We start from the raw sequence: 9,063 nt of genomic DNA on the forward strand, positions 1-9,063 counted from the left end.
TTAAAGGTTGAATAGTCAAAATCAATGAAAGAATTGTTTCTCTTACACTGTCTGAGTAAACTCCAGAATTCACAGTTACTCTTACTGAGGCTAAAGGCTTAACAAGATCCCAAATTTGACATTTATTTAGATAACAGATGAACTTTGCACAAAGTAAGAGAGAGTGGTTATAGAGAATATATGTTTCAAAGGTCAGATGTATAATAATGTATAACAATAATAATGTTGAAATCAGAAAGTTTTTGTTCTTGACTTTGACAGCAACAACAGGAGGAAAGAAATCTGGTGCTGCAAATCCATCTGGCTGGATTTACAAAGAGAATCAGGAAAAATATCTGAGAGAGAAAATAGGCAGATGTTGCTAAACTACAGATAGGAGCCCTGGAAAGAGAGGAAAGCATAGGAGGAACTTTGGCATCCTGTTGAAAAGTGGCTGGACAGAAAGGATCTAAGGATAAGAAAATTTGTCTTATAGACAGCTGGCCCAGTTTCAAGTGCTGGACCTGTGCAGCTGTGTTGGGCAAGAAAAGGTAAATTGTTTTACCTTCTTTCCTTGTTAAGTGTCACTAACGCACTTAGACTTAACAGCCTTTAATGCACAAGTACAGCATGCATATACAAGTAGCCTTAAGCCGACGCGACGAGCTTTTTAACCGTGGGTTTCAGTCTGAGCATATGCACTGTTTCTGTGGTTGCATTTGAAGTACAGTTGTGCTAAAGCGTTTCTGTGAAATTGGGCCAGAGTGCGCAGCCTTTGCCAGGGAAAGCCTGTCGTGCTTGGCCTGTGACGCATCCAAAGGCTGTGGTCAGGGAACATTCATATGAGTCATTGAAGTTGAAAAGTGGTACACCGAAGGGGTCAGTTGCAAATTATTAGGAAAACTGGAAGTCAAAGACATAGAACATTGAGCCAGCCTTTGAAAGATAATTTTAATCAATACCTATAATTTTTGTGCATTTAGTAAGATACTGAAACATTCACTATTCTTAAAAAGAAGCAATTAGTATATTTACATACAGACTGCCCTTCACTGCTAACAGTTAGATGAAGTTTTGTGTTGTTTGACATCAGTCCTTTTACTGGGGTCAGGATTTCTCACAGTGCTACTTTCTCATAGGGTACTACAGCAATGTATTTCAACAAAATCTTCAGGCATCCAGCTGCTTTATTTGAAATAGTAGCACCATCTAGAGGACTAGTAATTCTTGTTTCTTTTGTTAACATCATTCCGGACAAATGTAATTTTATTTTCATAGAGTTTGTAGGGTATAACCAGAGAAGCTTGCCAAAGGATTTGAAAGAATTGCTTTAAAAAAATCAGAATTTAAACCCAACAAGCTTTGTCTCTGGTGGAGAGGGAAACCACAAAAGATGTTTGAAGTAGGCATGTTCAATTTCATACCATTCCAAAGGTGTATCTCTAAACACTTGGTAGCAGTCTCTATAGGTTCCACTCAAGACTTCATTATGCTCTATGCTGAACATGGCAAGAGACAGTCCACATGCAAAGCAAGTACAGCTAAGTAAACAAGATGGGCTGAGACAGTGAAATAATTTATTATTAAAACTATTAAGAATAAATGTAGAAAGGGTCTGACCAGAGAAACATAGTTGATTTTCTCCATGCCTTTGTGTGCCAGGGCAAATTTATGCTTGAAAGCGCACCAGGATCATGATGTAGCTGGAAAGCATTCGTGAAATTTCTATTTTCCCTGTAAGGGATCCGTTTCTCATAATTGTCAGCCTAGGTAGAGACCTGATCCATTGCTTAAATTCCACCTTGATTTTCATCAGGTGCCTATCCAGAAGGATTGATCAGCTGCCCCAGGTAACCTGAACAGAACATAAACCTCTGCCCTCCTGCCCTTTCTGTTCCCAACAAGATTACAAAGACTACAAGGGACTTCTTAATAAAACCCTGAAATACTAGCATTCAGAGTGAAAACATACATCAGTGTAATGCTGTGGTTAAAAATGTAAATGCCCTGTATTTGTGGGATAGGGTGGGGCTCATGGGTTTTTGGGTTGCATTTTTAAATCCCTTAGTCTTCTCTGGGAAGCAAACAAAATTATCCCACTTTTCTAGAGTGAGTTATTACTAACCTCTCAGAATTTCCAGCTATCATCACTCAGTTACTGCAATGGGCAGAAATTTGTTTCCCATGGATGGGGAGGTATAGCTTGGCAGTGACTCCAAGCCAGTGTCACACACAGTTATTCAGACTCAGCTGGCCAGGGCTCTGTTTGCTACAGTTTACTTCCTTCATCTTCGTTCCACCTAGATGCATTGAATTGCTTGTGGATATCAAGATGTATCTCTGTTCAGGCAGACCGGGTGGAATGCCTGCAGGGGACATACTTGTTCCAAACGGACAGAGAGCACAAAGACTCAATCTCACAGTGGAGGGCTGCAGCTAACCCCCAGGGAAGAGAGGTGGCTTGTCCCGAAGTATTTGTGCTTTAAGAATAGCTTTGCTAGGACCAGCACCTTTCTATTCCTACTGCTTGACATCTCCACTGGCTGAGGAGGAGCACAGCTTTGCAATAAATTATCTTTACTTGGGTTGTTTTGTGGAGTTTCTGCTCACCTTGGCAGACCTATACTGCATGGTCTTGCAGAATCCATGTCTTTAGCACTTGGGGAGTATTTTAGGTTTTATTTCATATTGAACATGCTTAGAAATAGCACATGGTTCCCATGGTGTTCCTTGAGGCTTGCAGGTGGTAAAAATCTCTCCTCTCACAGTTATTAGTCACATTAATTTGTATCCACACTAAGTGCTTAATATGAGATAATCAGGTTCAACACCGTATATATCCACCAGCTCCCAATAACCACACTGGCACAAAAGTGAAAGAAATTAAGGGTGTTGATGTGCTCACCTCCTGTCTGTGGGTGATGACTGTAATTATCAATGACTGCAAATGTGTGTGGGATGGGAGACAGCAAGAAGAGGTGAGCTGGACGAAGGTGAGTTGGGCTATACTTCACTGGGTGTTGAAAATGGGCTGATGAACATGTGGAAAAGCAAAAACGCAATCTCGGTATTTTATAGCATTGGCATACCTGAGATGCAACCTGTCGTGTAAACTGAACTGTTGTGTCTTTCAACCCCCAATAATTTCTGAATTAGTTGAGAAAAATATACATTCTGCCTGAAAATCTTGGAGCAAACAGCCTGCTGTTTGTGTGCACTCATTGTGTCCTCCACAACAGCTGGTGTTGGAGTCTGAATAGCCCTTGTCCTAATTAAACATTAATGTTAATGCCTTCTCAGGCAGCACATTGGTAGTTTTTAGTGGGGTCCATGGAAGGCACTGGGGCCCGCAAGCCATGTGTAGGGATGCTGCCTGGTCCCTCTGGGGTAGCCCATAACTGACTTGCCCCAGGAAAGCCCCTCTCCCTCTGATGCCACTATCTTACTTTGCTGCCCCCGATCAAATTCATTATGCAGAATCATATTTTATCTTTGCCAAATGCCAGCTAATCCTGTCACCCTTCTGTGGCATCTATATCATACTAGCACATTACTCAGTCATGCATCTTTGCTGGAGTCCTCAGTACTCAAAAATCCACAAGGTGTGTGCCCAGCAAGTGCTGCTGTGCTAGAAAACACAGGGGATCCTGCCAACCCCATAGCCTTAAGCGATAAAGCCAGTGGACTGAGGTTCTGATGCTTGAAGTTTTCAGAACCCCATCAATAGGAATTTTATACAGTGTTTTTGAACAAACTGTTGTGGTAAATCTTCCGAACTCAAAAAAATCCACATACGTTAAAAATTCGAGATAAGCTGATGTTGAGAGCAACCCACTGTCAGCCACTATCTTGGATATTTAACACCAGTTTGCATGTTTTGATGCATTAGAGAGAACCTTCTTGCAGCGAAGGATACAGGCAACAGGCATGGATTCTCTAGGGCCTGGGAGGAAGAGGTCTTAATTGACACTGACAGATGCAGCATAGACATCCTGGGTCTTCTCGATGTGGTTGTAGGGCTCTGAAGTGCTTTCCATCACCCAAACCATGCAGATTGGGATTACTTCTGACTGTAGAATAGTTGCCACAGATAAAATATGGACCCAATTTCTCCTACGTCAGATGTTAAACTATACGAAGCACTTCCAAATACATGGTGGAGTACCCTGTTTCTCTGGGAAGGAGGAGAAATCAACCCAATGACTTCACTGGACTTCTGTCTTTCTGGTGCGTTTGTGATACTGTGGCAGAGCTGCATCACTGTTAGTAACACTTCCTGTTTCAATATGCAGACAATGAGTGGACATGAGGAGACATGAACATTTACAGAATCATGGAGGTTTTCAGACTTCATCATCATCCAGAACAGTATTTCTCCGTCATTGTTATAATCAGTCTTTAAAATCAACGTTTTAGTCACCTGAATGTTGGTATGAAAACTCATGTCACCTGGAATTGCCATGTCAGCTGGCTGCTCCACAACCAGCAAGAGCAACTCCCAATTACAGGAACTGGAAGGAAGTGTCCTACTCACTTGGCCAGTAAGAGCAGTTTTAAGCCATGTCACTAAGTTAAAGTAATTTGTTTCCAAGCTGACATAGTAGGTTTAGCCCAGACAGTTCCTCTTATTCCAAAGGAGAATGCGGATAATGAAGCACCTAGAGAAAACGTATCGTGTCCTCAGTTCCTGTTAGTCAGAGGGGGAAAGCCAAGAGTGTTTAACTAGCATAGAGGAAGATGTGAGGAAGACAGTGTCCCTCATTATCAGAAAGGTACAAGAGAGTGGAGTTTAGGGCTGGAAATAGCTAGAGGTTTCTCAAGTGACTGATTTGCAAGGACAAATGGAAACAGTTATCTATAGCTTAGCTAAGCACTGAATAACAGAAAATTGAAGCATAGACAAAGAGACGACATGCTTTGCATAATAAAAGTAGTTTTAATTAGAATAATGGGTTGAAATTGAGACAGGGAAAATGTATCCTGAAAAGATGATCTTTCTGTGGGGCACATACGATATGTGTCTGCCAAAAAAACTTCCTCTGGAAACACTGTAAGTTCCAAACTTCAGCCCACATAAGCAAATATATCCAGTGCCATCCTGACTGCAGCAATGTGGGACCTGCAGGTTTTAGCTCTCTTGTTTTGGGGAACCAAAGTATATGAGGGTTTATTTCAACTGGTAGATGTTCACCTTCAATTCTGCTTCACTTATTTCTCAGAAAGAGCTTGACAAAAAGTGGAAGGGGCGTGCAGGGACTTCATTTTATTATAGTTAGTGAGCGTCTCACATGCTGCTACAGTTGATGCAAAGTTTAGCTCTTAGTGTAAGACCTGATGGTGAATTTTTATTGCCCTCGTATTTTTTACAGGTCTAAACAGATCTTTGGAGAGGGAAAGGGAAAGAACAATTCCCCAGATTTAGATGGATGAGACAGGTAAAAATCTTTTTCTTTTAAAAAGGGAGGTTTGATGTTCTTGAAATCCAATGACTAAAATATTAATTCAACCTGAAATTACTATAACATTAAGGTTCCTCCCCAGTTTTGGTGATCACTCTCCAAAGACTACTTAAGTGAAACAGTGGCAGTGCAGACTTGGGCAAAAAAATGTAGCATATAGGTGGGGCACGCTTTCTTCACAGTGTATTGCTTGAGGCATTTTAATATTGCTTAATTCCCCTGCACTGCTAAGCATTACCAGAAACGATGCGCCACAGCTGAAGATTTACCAAGGGTACAAACTCACAGTGAAATAGTTGGAGAACAACCCTGACCTGGTTGGGGCTGTGAGGCTCAGAACAGCCAAGCGAAGTTTGTGCTTTGAAAGACTTCAGTGAAGTATTACATGTTGTTTCACACAGGAGACATGGCACCTTCCTGGGTGACTGTGAAGTAAGAACCAATAGAAGTAAAAAGTGCCTATCTCATGGTCTTAAAACTGCAGTTTTTTTCTCCTCAAATAGAAGCCTCAAAAGGTTGCATACCTCCCCCACTGACCACACATAGCCTGTGACCTGCAGCACCAGCAGGCAGCATACGCACACAGGACAGGGACAAGAAGTACCCAACACCCCACACATCTATAGACCAATGACTGGCAAAGGTCTTTGTAGGTTTGCACTGTTACTTTTTGCCTTAGGAGGGGCAGGGGACATTAACAGTAGCACAGATGCAGGAAAAGACACAGGAAAGGAGTGACAGAGTCATTCTTCCCATTGCTTATTATTATTTTGTGCTTATGTAGGCCCCTGTAACTTTGCCAAGAGAAGGGGTAACTATGACCTGGAGTCAAATACTGATGCCACTTATGTGAAGTGGATTTTTACTGCACTTATTTCAACTCATTCATGACTGAGCCCACCCCTGCACAGGGAAGTGGCTACAGGTGCAGGAATTAATGAGATGCAGGTGGAAGTGAGCACACTATCAGCTGGCGAAAGAGTATAATAAGGGAGGAAAGGAGACAGCTTTGGTTTTTTGGCAAGGAGGGGAGTGGGTAGAAGCTGAGATACAGAATCAGGCTTGTCTCTGTTCTTTTAGTGTATATATTAGAGTAGCCTCTGTGAGCTCTAGCCATGGTTAGGTCACTGCTATGCTAGGTGCTACTCAAATGCAGAATATAAATGTTAGTGTTCCCAAGCTTAGTTATAGAAAGGAAGATAATGGTGGAGACAGACTGAGTGTCATGAATGGTGTTACTCATTGTGATAAGCAGGAGTCTCAGGGCAGCAGGACTGCAGCTGGAGAAAGCTGCTTGAATTGGGTCCAGAAAATGTAGTTTGGAGGAATAGGAGATAATTAGGGTGCCTGACTATCAGGTAATTTTGACAGTCCCAACAATAATGCTGTTTCTTCAGTGTACCATGCTCATCTCCTCTTGGTTTTTTGCCTGAGCAAAACAGTAAGTTGCATAGTGACATAGTTGCTGGGAGTATACCTTGTGATGGAGGCTCCAGTAACTCTTCTCTAGCCTTTTGTGAATGGGACTGTTCTTTTTATGGCTGGAATCTTGGGGGAATAAAATCTCCAGGCATGTATGTTATGCAAATGTGCATAACAATATTGCTAAAGAGGCTTACTTGTTCCTGCAGTCTGGGCTGTACCAACTGGTAAGTGATATCCTGGTATTTTACTGGAATGATTTTTCCACAAGGCTGCCTCTTGTTAAGGTGACAGTCAAACACTTACAGGCTAATTCATTTCTCTGTTGATCAGCTGTACAAAAAAATCTTTTATCTCACAGTTTATGACCATAATATTTAAATATTTGCAAGTGATGTTCAGTTGTCTGGAGTGGTGTGAAAAGCTCTTCATACATGTGTGTTGCAGCACACAGGTATGATCCTAGAACACGTTTAACTTTGAGTGGAGGAATGAGGAGAGCATTGTATCGGAGATAATGTTGCTGAAGCTGTGTAGTTAAAGAGCAGTCAGGAGTATGTTATTTTAATTCTGCAAGCTACAGTCTTTAAATCTGAAATGTTTGTTACTAGTTATTTGGGATGTAACACTGTGTGTGCAGAAGTGTTAGCACAGTAAAAACAAACTCGATACAGACTTTTGCTGATCTTCAAAGTCCCTTGTTTTTCACTCCTTGGAGTAAGAATAGCTAAATAAATAGTGATAAATAGAAAATGTTGTTTTGACATAACCTATAAAGCAAGGAATGATTTGGTGAAAAGTCAAGTATAATTATTAAAAAAGCCTAAATCATTTACAGAACTGACTAAATATATCTCTAAAATGAGGAAATGCTGAAGTGTATATTAAAGGAAGGGGTTTTTTTAGGGGATGATACTTGTATTGAAATATAGTGAAAACAGAAAGGCAACCTTTAAAAAGCAATGTGCATCTCTTTGAATTCAGATAGAATTCTATGTGATTGCAGACTTGCATTCGTTTGTAGGGGAGAATGAGATATCGTAACGTAGATCTATTAAGCAATAGTGGTTGCATTATTTTTCCCTTATGAAGTTTGTGTAAAATGTCCTGTGAAGGCAAGTGCCTAAGGATCAAGGTCAATCTGTCAATTTAAGATGGGATGACATATCTCTTTTCTGATATAGTATTTTCTGGGAACATAAAAAAGATCTATTTCAAGGGAGACAACTGACTGCTTATCATAGCTGACTGAAAAGAAATCAGTAACACGAAACCTCTCAATGCTGGGGACTGAATATGTACCAAAAAAATGACTCCTAAAATCAAGAGTTCAATATTAGCAAGGAAGCCAGTAAGATCAGGAAAACTTTGCCTTGCTACACCACCACCCCCTGTAGAACAGCTGCAGCATTTACACACTCTTAAAACACAAGATCAGCAGCAAAGCACTGTGACTATACTGTTGTGACTTCCCTATTCTCTCCTACTTTCTTCTCTCTATCTGGCTAAAAGTTAGCTGGAAAAGCTATAGGAAAATGATAGTATCTTACCTGACTTGTCATATCTTACAGAAGTACATCTTCATGTGGTTTTTCAACATAAACTATACTATTAGCATTAAATGCATACACATTCTTTTAAAACCATAGTCTCTAGGGGATATCTTGTGGATTCTTCCCACAACAGATCAACAACTCTGAATCCTTTTCCACAGAAAGAAAGAGAATTTAAATGCACTTTTTCCACAGTGAGAAATCATGAAAGACTCTTGTGAATCAATTAAACACAATGCTCAGGGGAATTGGACAGCTACTAGTAGTTGGCACGCACAGTGTTTTAATACTTAAGCTGTGGATTACTTTTAAGGAGCTTGGGGAATGGAATGCTGACAATAAGTAATTTACAATTATCCTTGCTGTTACCTGCAAGTGTTAAAAATGCTTTTTAGGCAATGGCTTTTGCCCTTAATGACTCTGTTGGAGTACTGAAAAATCAGAGAATCACAGAATTCAATATAAAATCCAAGTAACTTGTAGTGCAAGTTTGCTGGGATCATGTCACATCAGCAGAATGAAAAATGCAGCTCTGACTTGCTGATGTCAGATGGCAGACTGCCAAATGCTCAGTCCTTCCCATCTGGGGTTTCCTTCATCTTGTTCATTTTAGTTCCTAGTGAGTCTAGCACTTGCTAGAAAAACAAAAT

The sequence above is a fragment of the Cariama cristata genome, unplaced genomic scaffold, assembly GCF_000690535.1.
Source record: "Cariama cristata isolate BGI_N322 unplaced genomic scaffold, ASM69053v1 scaffold3486, whole genome shotgun sequence".
Classification (NCBI taxonomy): domain Eukaryota; kingdom Metazoa; phylum Chordata; class Aves; order Cariamiformes; family Cariamidae; genus Cariama; species Cariama cristata.